The sequence below is a fragment of the Lactuca serriola genome, chromosome 6 (genome assembly GCF_051521515.1).
Source record: "Lactuca serriola cultivar US96UC23 chromosome 6, Lser_US96UC23_V15, whole genome shotgun sequence".
Lineage (NCBI taxonomy): Eukaryota > Viridiplantae > Streptophyta > Magnoliopsida > Asterales > Asteraceae > Lactuca > Lactuca serriola.
In genome coordinates, this window is record NC_136413.1 from 162628645 (window position 1) to 162650830 (window position 22186).

Here is a 22186-nt window from a genome sequence, read left to right on the forward strand (position 1 = left end):
GAGCAAAAAAAGGAGAAGATTATGAGGATGAGGCAAGGATCTAGCAAGCAAAGCCTTTAACATTCAGCTTGGTACTCTTGTGGACTGTTGTAAGTATTCAAGATCTGATTTTTATCTATATATGTAGCTAGATCTTGAGTTTTGCCCCCTTTTTCCTCCTTATTCTTGGTTGTTGCATGCATGGACCTCATAAAGTTTGCAATTTTATGAATCTGCAAGGCAAGATGGCCTCATAGTGGGTTAGATCTGGCTTTTTGTCAAGCTTTGATGGCATGCATGGATTTTAGGGCATATTTCCCCTTTTTGGCCAATTTTGGCTCCAAGACATGCATTGGACATGCATGTCTATAAAGCATCAACCTTTGGGACGTTTTTGAGGTTAGAACCTCCTCTAGAAAGGATGGGTTCCAGATCTCTAGGGTTTTGGGCTTAATGGTTAAGCCTTTGAGTTTACAAGCCTTGACTAAGAGCTTTTGAGCAATTGGAGTGGTTCCAAAGGATAAAGTTTGAAACTTTATCCTTTTAGACACATTTGGAGTTCAGATCTGAGCCTTAGAGTCCCTAGAATCAAAGAATCATCTGAATGTGTTAAGTAGGGGAAAAACTCGATGAGTAGTCCAGCCAACTCGGCGAGTTGGTTAGGGTTTTCCCTGATTGTTTGAATACAGAAGGAACTTGTAACACCGTAAAAATTACAACAAATTTTTCACATTTGAAAAACACATTTTTAACAAACCATTCATTCATAAAGTGCCATAACATCATGTTTTTGTTTCACAAAATGTCTCCCAAGATCAAAATACATCCAATCCCATGTGTGTGTACAAATCAAGCCAGCGCCTTCCCGCGGTCATCACTGGTACCTGAAACACATAACACTGAACGCTGTAAGCATAAGCTTAGTGAGTTCCCCAAAATACCACACTAATCACATAATAGCCACTCGAGGCTGTAACTCTATTGACCCTCTGGTCAATGTGTCTCAGTGGGGCCCTCCAGCCCCAACTCTCTGTGGGCCCTCTGGCCCTAACTCTAGGGACCCGAAAGTCCCAACTCTGTAACTCTAAATCATGCATATCACATATTACAATAAATCACATCACATAATAACATGCAATCACATTGGCATATAACTCTATAATACTTTGTCTCTTAACTCTATTACCACACTAGGTAAAGTATAGTGAGAAGACTCACCTTGGGTATCTCGGTAAATCTCTGACTTGGTAAACGTTGGCCTAGCCTCCGCCTAATCATATGAAATAAACACTCTATTTAATATAACTCTAAAAGGCTAGACTTTGTTCTCTTATGACACTCTCAGAAGGGTAAAAGACCATTTTACCCCTCTCATAGCTCAAAGGCCCCACAATAGATTCTTAATACATAATGTGATAAGATTACAATTGATGTTTTGTAGGATCGAAGAAAAGAAAGGAAACTTAAGGGAAGAAGTGAGCAGAATCTAACCGTGAAGGAATGGATTTCGATCGCATTTCTCGAAGATTAGATTCTTGAGCTACTACTTAGAGTTAGAATAAGATTGCTAAGAAAGATGTATTAGCATAGTTTTTCAATGAATTGCATTGTAAGGGCAAATTTTTCCGCAATAAAATAAATTTTGATTTTATATTATCCTTGCAATGGCATGCATGAAAATTGATGTTTGAAGGTTTCTAATATTAGCAATAATGGATTTGATTCTTAATTATGTTGTTTGTGGAAATGTCGAGAATTTACCAAATAGGAAGAGTTTCTCATCGCCCAAGTTTCAATTGGACAGAAACTTGGAATCATGCAACTTGGTTGCACGATGAATGAGAAATTTCATATTTTGGAAATTAGACTAATTCATTGACAAAGTGTCAAGTGAAGGACTAGGAGATCGAGCACACAAAGTTGCGTGTTGATCAAGTCCACCATAAGAGTAACAATGATTTTCGTCATGATTTACTAAAGGTTTAGTAAATATGATTATACTTACAAGATTAAGTGTAATTATGAATTGATTGAAAAAGTTTAAATCAATAGCAGAACGAATAAGAAGAATCAAGTAGGCAGAAAGATAAAAGTTTCTCCATTCTAAGAAGAAGGGAGAGTACCTTTTATGCTTTATGATAAGTCTTAATGATTAAGAACCACATCTCAATTGATCCTCTAAGTGAGTCTTGGTACAATTGTATGTCTAGGAAGAGGAATCAAGAATTGAAGAAATGGTTAAATCAAGAAGTCAATCATACTTCGTTCCAAAACAAGTCTTAGAGTTAAGATTGCGACATTGAGTGATAAGTATTAAGAAGGTTTATAGCATTCATCAAATGTGGAAAAGTTGTGATGTCTTGGATAAGACAAAGACCAACCAGGACCAATTTATGAAGTGTTTTGATAAAAGCTACACTAACTCTTGAATATCTATTTTTCAAGAAATGGTTATTGACAAGAGAATCTTATATGTCAAGGAGTCAGTGGGAGTCTTAATGGTCTTGAAAAGTTTCAAGAACAAATCAAAAATAAACCTTATCGGTCATCACTAGCACACGAGTTGAGGTTTACAACCTATCGTGTTGACATTATTTTGTTTCTGTGCCAATCCAATCGAGTTAATTATGCATGTGAGTCCTATGAGTTCTCATTTGAATGCATAAAAGATAACGACCTTGATCAGTGGAAAGTACATTGATAAGAAAAGGTGAGCTGCTTAACTACTTGGAAGACATGGTGGGCAGCTTTGCTACCATAAGGCAAGAAATCGAGATTAAGAAAGTTCGATCCATATGAGTTTGAATTTGTCGTAAACTTTGGTTTTAACAAATTCACATGGATAGGAACACATACACCGTTTAAATCTAAGTGTCATAAGATTTCCTCCTTCATGAAAATGATTGTGAGGAAATACTTTCACCAAGAAAGATTTTAAGAAGATAGTGATTGTAAAATTGCATTCTCGAATTCGATTATGGTTACGGTATCCCTTTCCATAATTTGAATTGTGAGGTTTGGCAATTGTTTAGACACACATATGAACTATCTAAGGAAAAGGTGTATAAGTTCAAGAAGCCTTGATAAAAGATTATCAAAGCACTAAGTATTAGAAACATGAACTTAAGAAATTCAATAAGCATTGTTTTTCTGAAAGTTAAGCTGTTTCTGAATACATGTCAAAGCTAGTGGGAGCATAAGTGTTATGTTTATAATAATCATCATGATAGTGGGAGCATAAATGTTATGATTGTATGATTATTAAGGAAAGTATTGCAAGTTGGCAATATTAATTATAGAAAACAAGAGTCATTCTTTGCAAAGTTGTAAGGATGGAATAGTTGTTTTGCTATAATTAAGGGAGAGAATATTATGCTTCATTTCAAATCTAAAGGCTTAGGTTGTGGAATGTTAATAAATTTAGTCAAAGGTACATAGTGTGTTCTTAAATTTCGATTATGATTACGACATTCCTCTTCATAATTCGAATTTTGAGAACATAGCAAATGAAATATTATGGCGGAAGATTGATAAAGTATCAAATCTTTATGTAAGACATTATGCATTGTGTCCCATACGCTTCGGGTATAGGATCGATTGCAAATGCTATAATATTTGACCATTCTAAAATTTTCCAAATGTCTAGCGCATTTAGAGGGAAAAAGGACAAGAATCGGTTTTGACTAATATAATTAAACAACTATCAAAGGACAATCCAAAGTTCGTCGAGGATTGGTCGCTTGTGAGTAGTTGGAAGTATAGTATTGGAAAATATGGAAATGTTTCCATATTGGATGGACCATATCGACATTATTATGAATAGATAAGATTCTATTAAGAATAAGTTGTCATATGGAAAATATGGAAACGTGTCCATATTGGGAATTGAATATTGAAAATATATGTCTAGATTAGAAACTTTTATGCAAAAGGATGTTCAAAGGAAAGTACTTTGAGTGAGAGACATCATATCTAAGGAATTGTCTTGTAACAATCTCCGATAGAGGACTTTGTAATATCATTGGCAATAGTCTTTGTGACTTTGGTGCAGTGATATCACGAAAGGATCATTGCATAAAATGTTAGAATCTAGCATAATCTATAAGTAGCAAGAATTTGATATTCTTTCACATATGAAAAAGGATTTGGGATTGTGAAATGAGAATGATTGGAAATGTGCTCAATTTGGTCTATTTCACAAAGTAAGAACCATAGGTAAACATTGGGTGCATGCTAAGAGCATGGGACAAGTGTAATAATTCAAGTAAGAAGTTGATTACCCGAAACGACAAATAATGAGTAATCGATATGGTGATAAATAAAAGGTGTTTTATTTATACTCAAAGGTTTGAGGCCATATGGGATTAGTATTATTCTTGTGTTTCACTTTGCATGTTTTGACTTCCTGAATAATGTAATTGGTTAAGAACAGTCAAATTATTCGAACGGGCCACAGTCGTTCATATGTTGGAAGTAGGTATGAATGAAGACTGTCGTGAATTGGTGTGTGGATTGTCTAAAGAGCATTAGACATAAGCAAATGTTTGCTGAAACGTTCATGAGTGCTTATGAATATGATTTGAACATTGGATTAAACCCACGCTCACTTGGATCACTCCATGAAATTGTATCACGAGTGATTGGTGAGACGATAACATCTTATATTCTTGAAACCGAGATGTGTGAGTTGTATCTTGCGAATCGGTTGCATATTGATAATATGTAAACGCACTAGTAACTTGGTGTCATAAAACATATTGTTGTGTGTGATTCGGTGAGTGAGTGCAAGAGAGCATTGAATCAAAGTTTATCCGTTCCTTTTATCCAAAGTAGGATAAAAACGATATCTTTGGGCCCCTCGATGATTTAGTGATGACAAACGTAAATGCTCGATCGGGCTAGGGATAATTTGATTTGTTCAATTAGTCAGTCGTCATGAATTGGAAATCGAGAAATAGTACAAAGAGAATGATTTGAAATCATATCTCATATGATATCTAGAATGGAGGAATATATGATCCCTTATCTAAAGGACATGCGTATCTGATAGGATCAGAGTTGACAGCGGCTTTGGAAAGCTACGATTGTAGATCAGGATCTGAAGTCATACGCATAATAGTTATTAGACTTATCCAAGTGGGAGACTGTTGGATTAGTGTCTAAGTCCATAACTATTTTGGTATGTACTTGACCCGATGGTGCATGGTCCTTTTGGGTTGCCTTCACCAAAGCAACTTGATAGATGAATTATGGAGAGAAAGGATTAAATATGATTTATTAATATATTATGAGAATAATATATTAAAGGAGAAATCATATTGTTTAATTAATATTAGTCAATAATTAATTGGTAATTAGTTTTGTGACTAAAAGAGATTAATTAAACTTAAGGGACTGGAATTGTAATTATAAGATAATTGCAATTTGGGCCATGGATTGCCTTATAATAAGGAGTGGACGAATTCTATGGGGAAGCCCATAAGGAAATCGTCCAAGGCCTTAATTAAAGGAGTCCATGGGTTGCTTAGGGCTTAAGCATCCAAATTAGGGTTTCCTTGTTAGATAACCCTAATAGCCTAACTATATATACATCCCTTATGACCCAAAAACGTGGTGAAGCAACCTTCTAGGGTTTCACACGTTTTTGGGCAGCCTCCATCCTCTCTCATCTTCATCCTCTTGCTTATGGTGTTTGTGAACCATTAGAGGAGTAACATTTGTGACTCTAAGCTTTCTAAAGTCAATACAAAGAGGAATTGGGATTGTTATTGCTACATAACAATCAAGGTAACATCTTAAACCTATTCTTATGTTAATATGATTACTTGTATGCTAGAATTAGGGTTTATAGTCTTGGATAACTTGCATGTACAATAGAGGAACCTAGATCCAAGCATTAGGGTTTGTATGAGCACATAGGATGTTCTTAGGACCAAAACCCATCACTAAGCCCCTTAATCCATAAAGTTGATGACTTTAAGCCTTTGCATGGCTGAACAAGTCACCAACTCTCACAATGATCCAACCTTCAACTCTAGAAGGCTAAATACACATGCATGACTCCAAAGTAACATCCAAGATGGAAACTTTATGGCTCTAAATCACTGATAACACTGAAAAGGGATAGATCTCGGACCATGGAGCACTTTACACTCATAAAGTCTCCACCTTTGGGGTTTTTAGCCCTAAAAAGGACACATACATCAACAACCAAAAGAAGAGGAAAGTTTTGAACTTTATACCTCCAAGTGTAGCCCTTTCCTCTATAGATCTCAGATCCAAAATGGCACCTCAAGCTTTAGCCTCCAAGAACCCCCTTCCTTCTTCTTCACTAAGTCACTAAAGCACCAAAAATATCAAATCAACACTCTCACACACTAAGGACGATGGGGCTCTCTTTTAGGGTTTCACTCACTGATATGGAGGCTGAGAAATGAGCCATAACACCCTTTAAATAGTGCACAAGATGGATTAGGGTTTTTGCACCTGGGCCGGGTACGCCCGGCATAACTCTAGGTACGCCCAGCGTACCTTGGCGACTCCGCGTCCAAATTAAGCGCATGAGTACGCGCAGCGTACCCCTCTGGTACGCCCAGCGTACTCACTTGCTACAAATCCTCCACTCAAGGACTAAACATGACAAATCAACAAAGAACAAGGATGAAAGAAATGCACCTGAATCTCGGGGCGTTACAATTCTCCCCCACTAGAACTAGACTTTGCCCTCGAAGTCTCATTCCTCGAACAACTCTGGATGCTGCCCTCGCATCTCCGACTCTGACTCCCAAGTCATCTCGGACCCCTTCCGATGTTGCTACTGAACCAAAACCAAAGGTACCTCCTTGTTCCTCAAAACCTTGATCTTCCGATCTCTGATTGCCACCGGTCTCTCAGCATAATTCAGGCTCACATCCACCTGAATATCCTCCAATGGTACCACTGCCGACTCATCGGCTATACACTTCCGTAATTGGGACACGTGGAAAGTGTCATGGATCTGACCTAACTCTGCAGGTAGCTCCAACCGGTAGGCTACCCTGCCTACCCTTGCAATCACCCGAAAAGGACCGATATATCGGCGCCCCAACTTACCCCTCTTCCTGAATCGGATCACTCCTTTCCAAGGAGAGACCTTCAGGAGAACAAAGTCACCGACCTGGAACTCGAGCTCGGACCGGCGCCTGTTCGCATAACTCTTCTGACGACTCTGAGCGGTCAATAACCTCTGCCTGACCTACTGTATTTGCTCAGTTGTCTGCAGCACAATCTCGGTACTACTCATAACACGCTGCCCGACCTCTCCCCAGCAAATGGGGGTCCGAAACCTCCTCCCATACAACAGCTCAAAGGGTGGCATACCAATGCTCGAATGATGGCTGTTGTTGTAGGAAAACTCTGCCAAGGGCAAATACATGTCCCACCTCCCCCCGAAATCCAACACACATGCCCGGAGCATGTACTCGAGCGTCTGAATCGTCCGCTCACTTTGTCCGTCAGTCTGGGGGTGATATGTCGTACTAAAATGCAGCCTAGTACCCAATTCCTCGTGAAATTTCTTCTAGAATCTGGAAGTGAAATGCACATCTCGGTTTGAGACAATCGAGATCGGCACTCCATGCCTCGACACCACTTCTCTCACATACATCTCTGCCAACTTCTCTGCGGATGAGCTCTCACTGATAGCAAGGAAGTGGGCGCTCTTTGTCAACCTGTCCACAATCACCCAAATTGCATCGACTCCCCTAGCAGTCCTTGGCAATTTGGTGATAAAATCCATGGTAATCTGTTCCCACTTCCATTCGGGAACCTCCAACGGCTGCAACTTACCATACGGTCTCTGGTGTTCGGCCTTAACCCTACGACAGGTTAAGCACCTCTCAACAAACCACGCGACATCCCTCTTCATACAGGGCCACCAATACTCCCTTTTCAGGTCTAAATACATCTTAGTGGCCCCAGGATGGATCGAGAACTTCGACCGATGAGCCTCTTCCATCAGAATGGTACGCGTCCCTCCCACAAACGGTACCCGGATACACCCCTGAAATGTCATAAGCCCCCGGCTATCGGTGACGAACTCCGATACTAACCCAACAACTCGCTCTCTCTTCTGGCTCTCAGGGTGCACAGCCTCAACCTATGCCCCACGAATAGTGTCCAACACCGGAGCTATCACGATCAATCTCAAACATACATCTCGCAATGGGGTGCTCTCTGCCCTGCGGCTCAGTGCATCGGCTACAACATTAGCCTTGCCCGGGTGATACAGGATCTCACAATCATAATCCTTGACCACGTCCAACCACCTCCTCTGTCGCATGTTTAGGTTGGGCTGATCCATCAAATACTTCAGGCTCTTGTGGTCCATGTATATCGTACACCGAACCCCGTACAGATAGTGACGCCAAATCTTGAGGGCAAACACCACTGCCCCCAACTCTAGATCGTGGGTGGGATACCTCGTCTCAAGAGGCTTCAGCTGCCTCGATGCGTATGCTATCACATGCCTTCTCTGCATCAGCACCGCTCCCAACCCCAAGATCGACGCATTACAATACACCACAAAGTCCTCCATCCCCTCTAGGAGGGCTAACACTGGGGCTTCACATAGCCTCTGTCGAAGCGTCTCAAAGGAGGTTTGTTGCTCTGGTCCCCATGAAAAAGCGACACCCTTCCGGGTTAACCTGGTGAGTGGCACGGCGATCTTGGAGAAATCCCTGATAAATCTCCGATAATAGCCTGCCAACCCCAAGAAACTCCTGATCTCGGAGGGTGACCTCGGCACCTCCCAACTCATTACTGCCTCCACTTTGGCCGGGTCGACCAAAATCCCCTTCTGGTTAACGAGGTGCCCTAGGAACTGGACCTCTCGCAACCAGAAATCACACTTGGAGAATTTGGCGTAAAGCCTCTCCGATCTCAGAACTCCGAGGATTTCCCTCAAATGCTCCTCATGCTGCTCTCTGGATCTCGAGTACACCAAAATATCATCGATGAACACGATCACCGCTCAATCCAACATCGGCCTGCACACTCTGTTCATGAGGTCCATGAACACTGCCGGGGCATTGGTGAGTCCGAAAGGCATCACCACAAACTCGTAATGCCCATAACGAGTCTTGAACGCTGTCTTCTGGATGTCCTCATCTCGCACCCTTACCTGATGATACCCCGACCTCAAATCGGTCTTGGAGAACCAAGATGCTCCCTGCAATTGATCGAAAAAATCATCGATCCTCGGCAACGGGTAACGGTTCTTGACCGTCATCTTGTTCAACTCCCGGTAATCAATGCACATCCGGTGTGAACCATCCTTCTTCTTGACAAAAAGGATAGGCGCTCCCCACGGCGAGCTGCTCGGCCAAATAAACCCCTTTCCCAACAGCTCCTGAAGCTGCGAGGATAACTCTTGCATCTATGGAGGTGCAAGGCGATAGGGCACCTTGGCAATAGGTACGGCCCCCGGAACCAAATCGATACTGAACTCCACTTGCCTCACGGGAGGCACACCCGGCAACTCCTCTGGAAATACGTCCGGGAACTCACGCACTATCGGAACCTCCTTAACTGACCTCGGTCTCTCTGAATCAACCCGCGTATCCATCACATATGCCACAAAGCCCTTACAGCCCTGTTGTAGACATTGCCTCACTCTAGCGGTCGAACAAAATGCTAACCCAGAACGTGTACCCTCGCCGTACACCGTAAGAACTCCCCCACTAGGGTCTCCTATTGTCACCAGTTGTCGCTCGTAGTCGATAACCACACCGAATCTGCTCAACCAGTCCATCCCACAATGACACAGACATCACCCATCGTAATAGGAACCAAATCAATCGGGAACTCAACACCGAAAATCTCAAATACGCACCCTCAGATCACCTCTGTGGCATATATCACCCTCTCGTCAGCTATGGAAACTCTTAGAGGCCGACTCAACGCCTCACGACTAACACTGATATGCTGACTAAAAGCCAAAGATACAAACGATCGACTCACACCGGAGTCAAATAACACCAAGGCAGGTACAGAATTCACAAGAAAAGTACCTACGCATAACATAATATAAGCACAATATCTCAACATCAAAATAAATACACGAAAGAATACATACCAGCCACGACATCGGGCGCTACGCGGACCTCCTACGCGGTCAACTGGAAGGCTCTCCCTCGTGCCTTCGGTGCCTCGGCCTTCACTGACCGACTCTCGGTAGCTCTAATGGCAGCAGGGGCAGATCCCTGAGATGCTCCCTGTGCTGATCCCCGCAATTGTGGACACTCTGCCTTCCGGTGTCCGGTCTGGTTGCAGTGAAAACATACTGCAAACCCCTTGGGGCAGTCCTTGGCCATATGCCCCTCCTTGCCACATTTGTAGCAAGACCCTGCTCTGCACACCCCGTCGTGGCTCTTGCCACACTTGCCACAAGTGCGGCCCCTCTGGCTCCCTGATCTCGAATTGGCGGGCTTGGCCCACTTGGCTACCAGCTGAGATTGCACCGGTCACCAATCCCTCCCCTGAGACTCAGCCTCCTCCCTAGCCTGAGTCTCCAGCTCTATCTCCCTCTTCCGAGCATTTTCCTGAAGCTCGGCAAATGTCCGGTACGTCGAGTTCGCCACGAACTCACGTATGTCCCTCCTCATAATGCTCAAATATCGACTCATACGTGCCTGCTCGAAGGACACGTGCTCTGGGCAGAACATCGCCCGCTCATGAAACATCCTCGTAATCACCGTAACATACTCAGTACCCTGCTTGAGGGTCAGAAACTCCTGGGCCAAACGCTCCCTCTTCACCTGGGGAACGTACTCATCTCGGAACATAGCAGTGAACCTCTCTCAGGTTACTGCTGCAAGCTTAGCAGGCGTATAATGCGCCGTCACAAACTTCCACCAGTCCTTCGCTCCCAAGCGAAGCTGGTTCAGCGTGAACCGGACTCTCAAATGCTCAGGAGATGAGCAAGTAAAGAAACACCCCTCTATGTCTGAAATCCATCTCATCGCCGCAATCGGGTCCTGGGTCCCGTCAAACTCCGGTGGTTTTGTGTTGCTGAACTCTCGGAACAGCAACGCATCACCACCCTGCGGCCTCGTCGCAGCTATAGCTGCAGTGGCTGCAGCAACAACAGCCTCAGAAAGAGTGGTGTACTTCTCATCAAATGTCTCTATCAGCGTGGTCTTGATAGACCGAACATATTTGGTCCTGATGGCCGCAACCACCTCCTCCTGGATGATCCTACGGATCTCCTCATCCCTCGTATCACTGGTCCCTGGTGTGTGGCGAGTCCCAACCATGAACTCTCTCTCTGAAATACAATATAAGAATAATATCAGGAACTCGCTCGATTATACTCACACTCGAATACTCCATCCTACTTGTTCCTTGGTACTCCAAGGATTCTTACTTGGACCGTACACTGACCTGGTGTCTTCAGTAGTACGGGCCCAATACTACCGTCCACACCACTTCAGCATCCACCCCAAGTCCTCCTCCTAGAGTCCCAAATCCCAAGCACTCTACTCTCTCTAATCATATGATACTCGCAACAGATCTCTCACAATCTCCTCGATGCTACCTAACCACTCTAAAATATTCATAGCAGCAAGACTCCTAGACTCAGGCATCACATATCAGGCCACTCTAGTCCTAATAAGAATACCTAGTCTACTCTAGCATGCATATCATAGCTCATCATATAACATATCACATCATATCTCATAACACTTATAATAATGGTATTTTGGGAAATCACCGTTCGGGCGCTGGCTGTTCGTACACACGACTCTGCTCTGTTTGTCTCGCAATTTCTTCTTTTGAAAACTTGTTTTATTATCAAAATTTTCTCAATTCCTCGGTTTGAGTTCAGATACACCCGAAGGTGCACCCGAATCCCTCAAACCTAGGCTCTGATACCAACTTGTAACACTGTAAAAATTAGAACAAATTTTTCACATTTGAAAAACAAATTTTTAACAAACCATTCATTCATAAAATGTCATAACATCATGTTTTTGTTTCACAAAATGTCACCCAAGATCAAAACACATCCAATCCCATGTGTGTGTACGAATCAAGTCGGCGCCTTCCCGCGGTCATTACTGGTACCTGAAACACATAACACTGAACACTGTAAGCATAAGCTTAGTGAGTTCCCCAAAATACCACACTAATCAAATAATAGCCACTCGAGGCTGTAACTCTGTTGACCCTCTGGTCAATGTGTCTCAGTGGGGCCCTCCAGCCCCAACTCTCTGTGGGCCCTCTGGCCCTAACTCTAGGGACCCGAAAGTCCCAACTCTGTAACTCTGAATCATGCATATCACATATCACAATAAATCACATCACATAATAACATGCAATCACACTGGCATATAACTCTATAATACTCTGTCTCTTAACTCTATTACCACACTAGGTAAAGTATAGTGAGAAGACTCACCTCGGGTATCTCGGTAAATATCTGACTCGGTAAACGCTGACCTAGCCTCCGCCTAATCATATGTAATAAACACTCTATTTAATATAACTCTAAAAGGCTAGACTTTGTTCTCTTATGACACTCTCAGAAGGGTAAAAGACCATTTTACCCCTCTCATAGCTCAAAGGCCCCACAATAGACCATACCCTAAAAGTCAACCAAAAGTCAACTCTTCGGGTTACGCTGCGCGTACCAGATGTGTACGCTAAGCGTACCCGGCTGCACCTCAGAATCGAGGAGCGCCACCCAGTACGCGGTGCGTACTAGGAATTACGCCCGGCGTACTCCCCTGCTTCAGCCCTTTAGCTCTTGAGGTCTTAAACAGTTAAGACCTACGTCCATATTTTAGATCTGATCCCTTCTAAGCCCCTTAATCCATAAAGTTGATGACTTTAAGCCTTTGCATGGCTGAACAAGTCACCAACTATCACAATGATCCAACCCTCAACTCTAGAAGGCTAAATACACATGCATGACTCCAAAGTAACATCCAAGATGGAAACTTTATGGCTCTAAATCATTTATAACACTGAAAAGGGACAGATCTCGGACCATGGAGCGCTTTACACTCATAAAGTCTCCACCTTTGGGGTTTTTAGCCCTAAAAAGGACACATACATCAACAACCAAAAGAAGAGGAAAGTTTTGAACTTTATACCTCTAAGTGTAGCCCTTTCCTCTGTAGATCTCAGATCCAAAATGGCACCTCAAGCTTTAGCCTCCAAGAACCCCCTTCCTTCTTCTTCACTAAGTCACTAAAGCACCAAAAAGCTCAAATCAACACTCTCACACACTAAGGACGATGGGGCTCTCTTTTAGGGTTTCACTCATTGATATGGAGGCTGAGAAATGAGCCATAACACCCTTTAAATAGTGCACAAGATGGATTAGGGTTTTTGCACCTGGGCCGGGTACGCCCGGTGTAACTCTAGGTACGCCCAGCGTACCTTGGCGACTCCGCATCCAAATTAAGCGCATGAGTACATGCAGCGTACCCCTCTGGTACACCCAGCGTACTCACTTGCTACAACTCCTCCACTCAAGGACTAAACATGACAAATCAACAAAGAACGAGGATGAAAGAAATGCACCTGAATCTCGGTGTGTTACAGAACTCAACTAGTTGTTAGGTGAACTCAATGAGTTAGGTCAACATGGATTGTTGACTTTGGGCATTGACTTTGACTTTGACCAAGTTTGACTTTTAAGGGTATTTTGGGTATTTTGGCATTTTCATGGTTGGTGGTCACTTGGATGGATAGGTATTGGTTGGGGCTGAGATTCGGAGTCGGGACCTCATCAGCTATGGATCAGACCGAGAGGTGAGTTTTCCTCATGTACCCAAGGATCGAAGGCACCAAGGCCGACCCTTTGGATTGTTATCCTGGTTATCGTATGATTATATGTGTAGTGATCTGTTAGATCGGTATCCTAGTAGATAGTATGTTACTATACTATTATGATCTGTTGGATAGATACCCTGGTAGATAGGATATGGTTATGCTTAGTGATCAATAAGATCTGTTTGACTGGCTATAGAGTGTTATATGATTATTAGTTATATGTGCACATGTTTGATTGGTGGCTAAGGCTTTTCTGCTTGGTACGTAAGCCAACAGGCCTGGGGTATGCCAACCCGATGGTTGAGGACCCACAGTATGTTCGTATTCCAACCCGATGGTTGAGGGTTTAGGGTATTCCAACCCGATGGTTGAGGATCCATAATATGTTGGCATTCCAACCTGATGGTTGAGGGCATGGGGTATTCCAACCCGATGGTTGAGGACCTATAGTATGTTGGCATTCCAACCCGATGATTGAGGGCTTGGTGTATTCCAACCCGATGGTTGAGGACCCATAGTATGTTCTTTTGTAGATGTGCAATTTTTTGCGTTTTGGTACTTTGGGGGAACTCACTAAGCTTCGTGATTACAATGTTGGTTTATGGTTTCAAGTACTTCAGTAGATCGTGGCAAGGTGAAGGCGTGATCGTACACATCCTTGTGTTTTAGGGACTTATGATTTCTGGGATACTCTGATAATGAAAATGTTTTGAAAACTCTGTTGTAAATGACTCTGATTTTAAATAATGTTTTGGACACAATGGTTTTGTAAACACTTTTTAAAGAAAGGGTTGCTTTGAAAAAGTTTAGATTTTATTGAAATTTTATGAATGTTACATTTCATGGTCTAATGGGCCAAGGGTTTGGCCCATTAGGGCTTTAGGTATGATCTCTCAAGATTGGTTGAAGGCCTGGTAAGGCGGTCCAGTCATGCTGAAGACTCTGCAGGTATCATTAGATCGGTTCGAGGAAATGGATTGAGTATGTCGCGATGTGTTAGCATTAGAAGGTCTGGCCCCGGGTATTGATCTCTGTCACACCCCAAAACCAAGAACGGCGGAAACGTTCTGGGGCGGAGGACGTCATGTACAATATCACAACAATGAAAAGTAGTAAACAAGCAACAACATCATCCATTGCATTAATAATATAATTATTATACAAGTGTTTTGTCAAATTTTGATAAACACTAAAGCATAAATCAAAATGAAAGATGAGTCTTGAACAAGCTCCATCTTCCTTTCTCCTTGCATCGGTACCTGTCTATGATGACCTGAGGATACAAGTAATTTTGAAAGCGAGTATCAGCTTTGAAGCTGGTGAGATCATAAGTATTTAGTGTCTTAATTTGTATGTAAGAATTTGTAAGTAATTGAATTGTAAGTATTGAAAATGTATATGAACTGTAAGTATGAAATGTTTGTAAAACAACTGTAAACGTTTGAAAACCTCTAGAAATCCCTATGATTCCTACTATTATATAAGGGTGTCTTCTACCAAGACCTAACTGTTCTCAATGCAGTCTTCTACCAAGACTTAACTGTTCTAAATGTTCGTGTCATGTAAAAGTGTGTAATTTTCCCAAGTGTAACTATTATTAACAAAATATAGTTTTTACATTTATAGTTTAAGTGAAAAGATCACTAAATATATGTACAGGGAAAATTAATGTAGTACTAAAACGTAGCGCTATAAGAACTACTGCTGTACTAATTACCTTAAACTGGATTTATATTAAGGCATCATGTGATTAATTGCACCATACTATCGACTGGTAACAACGACATAAGAATGGTCGTAATAACAGAATGACGTTTGGCACCCGCAGACCTGCAGGTCCGGCTGTAGCTAGCAGCAAGGTGTAGGATAGTCAATCCAGTATAGATCTATATGCAAACTCACGCTCTCCCTCCAAGAGAATTCTGGCTACAACTCGGGCCATGACATTTAAGGCATGCTCCGATCCAAAGGATCACAATTATTAACGTATTCATGTATATGTAATGTAATGAACTGTTCTAGCTGTAATGTACGTGCTCTCTACCTAGCAAGTATAGTAATGTAATCGTTCTAGTATCGTTGTATATGTTCTCTTTCTAGTATAGTTGTACATGTTCTTCTCTAGTATAGTTGTATATGTACTCATAGTAATGAAATGTTCTAGCTGTAATGTATGCGCTCTCTATCTAGCAAGTATAGACTCATGAATGAACTGACTCATTGTATGATATCGCGTTCTTGTAATAGTTCTAGTATCTTCCTAAACTACCCATATGGTAGTTTACTAGTAATCTAACTGGTACGTATGGACATGGATGTATACCCTTGCTACCCAAGGGCATGGGATGAACTGGAAGGGCCTTTATGACTATATATGTACACATGATATATAACTAGTATTTAAACGACCTTCGGACGAGTACCCGATATCCCACCAGACCACATCTCAAGCGCGAAAAGGAAATAGGGTGGATAGCCTTCCTAAGTCTTTTAAACATTTATTATATAACTATACATATAAAGGCATGGAATTTATAATATAAAAGCATAAATAGGTTTTGTAAAACATTTGAAACATAATTATTATCTTAAGAAAAGATCAACTTGTTGTCAATCTATAAAACAATTTGAAGGCATGGGTTTGATAAAACAGTTTAGTATAAAGAAACATTTGTTTGAAACACAATTGTAAATGAGTTTGAAATGTAATATATAGAGTAAAATGTACAGTGTAATAAGGAGTTTAAAACATATAAAATGTTTATAAAAATCATTTGAAGGAAACTGTTTGGTAAAACGACTAATGTGTAGTAAATCATTTGAATGTTGCATATTAATCACATATGATTGATATAATAACTAGCGTAATTCTACTTATTAATCACATGTGATTGATATAATAACTAGCATAATTCTACTTGTATCCCCCCCCCCCATAAAACATTTAAAAACAGTTTAAATCATTGATTAAGGGGTATGAACTCACCTGCAGTAAGTGACTGGAATTAAACGGACTGTTATCGTAAGGAAGGATCGGGCAAGTGCTTGGTGTCAAGTGAAGACTTTAGACACACACAATGATCCTAATTACATATGAAGACATATGTATATAAACAATTAGAGATTAAAACACTAATTATACAGGTATAAACATTTAAACACGAGGAAAACACTTTTGGTCAAGTGCTAGGAGGCAAATGGGTTGCAACAAAGGAGTGCAATGCCTCTAATGGGAGTTTATTGTCAAATGACCATATGTTTTGGAGTTTACGGCCCAGGGGAGTAAACTCCTGGCCTGAAACTCTCAACCAAGTCCCTAAATGAAGTCTAACAATTATACAACTCATGTGGTGAATTGCTTCAGGGCTTAAACAAGTGTTTAGGCTTCCTAATAACTCCTTTGAGGAGTTTACGGCCCTGGGACCATATTCCCTTGGAGTTTACGACCGTAAACTCCCTTGGGAGGGTGTTTATGGTATTTTCAAGTCTCAAACATTTCAAGGTAATGATCTATGTTGGTTTCTAGGCATAAGGAAGGAGTTAGGGTGTCATTTGACCCCTTTATAGGTGTTTACGGCCCAAGAACTTGTCTTGGCCGTAAACTCCTCAATACATGTGATTCCTTATGTTTTCTAGGCTATAAACACTTTAGAGTACTTGTCCTAATTTAAGCCTAAGCCTTAGGAAGTGTTTGTGGCATCAAAACACCCCTATTTAGAGTTTTTGGCCCATGAACCAATTGGCCATGTGTTTACGGCCGTGAACACCCCTAGGTGTTAGTATTTTGATTGCTTTGGGTCTTAGACACATCAAGGTAATGTGCTATGCTAGTTTATTGGTTCAATGAAGGCATTTAGGGCACTTTGGGCACTTAACATGGAGTTCACGGCCCAAGAAGCTCCTTGGCCGTGAACTCACTTTCATCATAGATTTTAATAGCTTTTGGTGTCCTAAATATGAAATGAAGGCTTCTAGTTCGAGTTCTAAAGCTTTGAGGGTCATTGGAACCCTTAAGGACCTTAAAATGGAGTTTACTCCCCAAGTGTTCTTGGGCGGTAAACTCCCAAATCTTGGGGTCTTAATCCATTTTTGATGTTTTCTTGTCATATACTCACTAGCATACAAGTCTAAGGTAGTTACAATTCACGGGGAAAGGACTAGGTAGCATTTAAGCCACATATTGGAGTTTACTCTCCAAGAACGTTCTTGGGCGGTAAACTCCTGAATCTCACAGATTTGATATGTAATTGGTGTTTCTAAACAGAATCTAAGCTATATCACATAACTAGATCGAAGTACTCACAATTTGGGATAAAAACCCGAAGATCCGTGAGAGAGAATTTTGACTTTTCTCTAAATGGAATCCAACAAATGAACCAATTTGGTTCAGAATTCTATTTATAGTCCGGAGATATTTTTGGCAGAAAATATTTTTATTCCTGGAACGAACTCTAATGTCCTAGAGTATTGGAATAACAGTGTTGCACAAAACCCTAGTGCATCCACTCTCCTAATATATCCTTAAGTGTAAAATCCTGAAAACTGCCAAACTTATACTCGAAATCTGAGTTTTCACTGTAACTGTTCTACTTCTATTGGCTTCAAATGGTTTGTTCAGAATGGAAATTTCGGGTTGTCACAATCTCGATTAGTGGAGATAGTGCATGGACTCGAGAATCCTTGCGAGCAGATTCAGAGCATATGTGTTGCATGGATAGCGGTTATGCTATAGGGGAGTGGTGTAGCGTTGGGCGAGCACCATGGCACTTGTCGCAATGACAAGGCGGCCAAGTGGATTTCCTTGGTAAGGAAAGAGAGAGGAATGTAGCTCCGAAAGGGAGTGTAAATTCACGGAAGTGAAAGCGGCAGTGCAGAGTTATGATTGGAGTGATCCAATTATGGTCATTGAGCAGCGTGATTGCGCCAGTGGTATGGAATCACATCCGGATTGGATGACTGTTGAGGTCGCGGAAGGGATTCCACGGGTGTAGAGCCAAGAGGCTCGGAAAGGATGCAGGGATGGAGTCTTGGATTCCTAGTTTGACTCTGATCAAGGAATTGTGTATGTAGTAGTGATTCATCCTGGGGGATGTTTGGAGGTGTCGTCAGTGTGACGGGTTTTCCCATCCCGAGGGTGCTAGAGCTAGTTCAGCATGTGCATGCGATTGCAAGAGGAGAACTCATGGGAGTTGCTTCTGAGGCTGAAGAATGTGTCATTCTGTCAGCATGGAATGGATAGAGTTGGACTCGGATCGGGAACCTGGTGGTTCAGAGTTATATCTAGCTCGTAAGAGTCAGGTGATTGTTGTGATCAGGATCGAGAAAAGTGCCATGGAGTGGTACTCGGTTGATAAGTGTAGAATCTGATAAGTGTGGTTATAAAAGGGTGAAGCCGGTGGCCGGCTTGAGGTGGTGGTCAGAACACCGCAAGAAAAGGGAAGGTTGAGTTTCGGATTTCAATGGTTGTGTCTTAAAGAACCTGGTTTGGTTAATGCCAGGTGGTGCGTTGCGAGAGAAGTTCTGGAGTCGAGTTGTCGCAGGCTTCGAGGGCGAAGCCTAATTTAAGTGGGGGAGAATTGTAACGCCCCATTCCTAAAAGTACTTATTTGTGAGTCCTTGGGATTTAAGAGGAAGGGTATTTTGGTCCTTTTGTGGGAAAAGTGGAAAAGGAGGGCCAAATATGAAAAGTTGGGACACGCCGAGTACGCCCAGCGTACTCTCAGAGTTCTAAAACCCTAAAATTAGGGTCAGCCACTATATAAGGAACATGTTGGTTCATACCCTAGCCTCCATAAGCTCTTTCTTAACCTCAGAAACCCTAGATAGTCGTTCCACCTCCATTGTTGGGTGTGTTTGGCCTTGGAAAACTTATTTTGGCAAAGGAGAGGCTAGAAGAAGAAAAAGGAAGTTGTCAAAGAAGGAGTTGAGTGGCTGGAGCTTATAGTTCTGGAAAGATATCATCCTTTGGAGCCTATCTGAGGTATAAAGCTTCTTGCTTGTCATTTATATTGCATAGATCTAAGTGTTGTGAAGTTTTGACATCATTCTTGTCCCAAAAGTCCTCATCTTGATGCATTTTTTGAGTTGGTCGAGATTATCTGTCCTTTCAGACCTTTGGAGAGGTCTTGAGTGAGAAAAATGAGGTCCCAAGGGCTGTGGTTGCTCCATGTGTGAGATAAGTAGGTCTTAATGGATTAAGACTTTGGATTAAGAGCTTTATGGACGTCCCAAGTGATAAAGTTTGAGACTTTATGAATCTTAGGCATATTTGGCCTAAGGATCTGAAGTTTGGGCTTAAGAGCTTAAGCCATTAAGAAGTTATGAGGACTTAATGAGCAGCGAAGTTACGCCCCGCGTAACTTAGGAGTACGCCCCGCGTAGCGGGTCAGTGCCCCGATCCCCAGTTGCGAATCAGCGTGTACGCCCAGCGTACTCCCTCTGTTGGGTTTTTCATTTTGGGCCTTAGGGATTGGGCTGTTATTGGGCTAATGGATTTTGGACTGTGACTGGACATTATGGATGGAGTATTGTGGACCCATTAGTTATATTGGACCATGGGTCTAGGCCCATTTGGTGAGGTGGGCCCAATTTAGTAAATTGGGCAAAATAGTGGGCTTTGCTTCGGACTTTTGGACTTTGGGCCATTAGTGGGCTTGAGAGCTTATCTAGTGTTGGGCCGGAATGAGTTAAGGGTAAATTGGTCAATTTATCCTTGGAAGGGTATTGTGCTTAGCCTAATGATTATTTGTGCTATGTTGGCTAGTTCGGGATTTTCGGGGAGTCGGTGATTCGAGAATCTGCTTCTTCAGTTCAGAGTTTCGGCAGTGGCAAGGTGAGTTATCCTCACTATATCAACAGGGTCTAAGGCACCAAGGCCGGCCCTTTGTCGGATTGAGATCCGGGTATTTGTTGTTATGTTATTGCTTTGATATGTTTGCATCCTGGTAGCTAGGATGGTATATGTTAGAGACCTGGTTAAGGTCAGTATCCTGTTATGTAGGATGATGCTATGCTAGTGACCGGTTAGGTCGGTATCCTGGTTAGGATGATGATATGTTATGTGATCTGCTAGATCGGCTTGTTGACTGTGAATTGTTATATGGTTGTATGTTTATGTGCACATGGTTGTTGGACTGGGGTTGGGTTGAGGCGGGTCCTGCTTTGTGCTGTAGGCCAAGATACCCAGGGCGGACCGGTTGTCCCGAAGGCCCAGCGAGCGGTCGGATATGCTGTAGGCCCCAAAAGGGCGGACCAGACGTGCCGAGGCTCGGAGAGTGGACCAGGTCGACTAAAGGCCCGGTGCGGGCGGACCAGTCATACTGTAGACTCAGAGAGTGGACCAGGTGGATTGAAGGTCCGGAGCAGGCGGACCAATCACACTGCATACTCGATGTATATGGCTAGACTCGGAGGGTGGACCAGGTGGACTGTTGGCCGGTGCGGCGGACCAGTCACACAGTAGACCCGAAGTGCATGGTTGTTCTGTGTTCTGATATGATATGGCATGTTATGCGTGTATGGTATATGTGGTTGGTATTTTTGGGGTATCTCACTAAGCTTTCGGGCTTACAGTTGTGGTTTAATGTTTTTCAGGTTCTTCAGGAGACCGTGGCAAGGCAAAAACGTGATCGTACCGCTCCTCATGATTACGTTTTATGATGTGATTCTGGGAAGACTCTGATAATAATTGTATTGAAAACCTTTTTGTAATAACATTGAGAAAATGGGTTGTTTTTGAAAAGTTAAAATTTGTTGAATTTTTATGGTCGTTACAAACATTCTTTCTGAATGACTTCGTCTCTAGAAGAATAAGAGTGTATTCTAGTAAAACGATAGTATATTCTACTAGAATACACTCTCATTCTTCATATTCCATACAACTTCATTGTATTTTAAGTGAGTGAGTCCTGAAAGAACGTTATTGCTAACATAAAAACATAGATACGAATTTATTCTGAAAGAATATTATTGCCGACATTAATGACGAATTTAATTAGTTTCCATAAAAAAATTATAATTATGGATATGAAAATTATAATTATGGATATGATTAATATACACACAATTATGGAAATAATTTAATATCTATTTTTATTTAATTTAATAATTATTTAATTTTACTATTCTTACACACAATAAATGTTAAAAACAAATTAACCTAACCCCATATATATATATATATATATATATATATATATATATATGGTATCGAAGTTCGTTGTCTAGGACCCCCATAGCTTACAACATTCGTTTCTATCCTCTTCAAGTATCCGTCTTGAGGAGGGGACAATCATGTATCTTATATGTTTCTATATATGTTGGAGTCTTCTGTCACTCCATAAGGGCTCTTTAGATTAAGTCACAAACTCCACATATATCTTACACG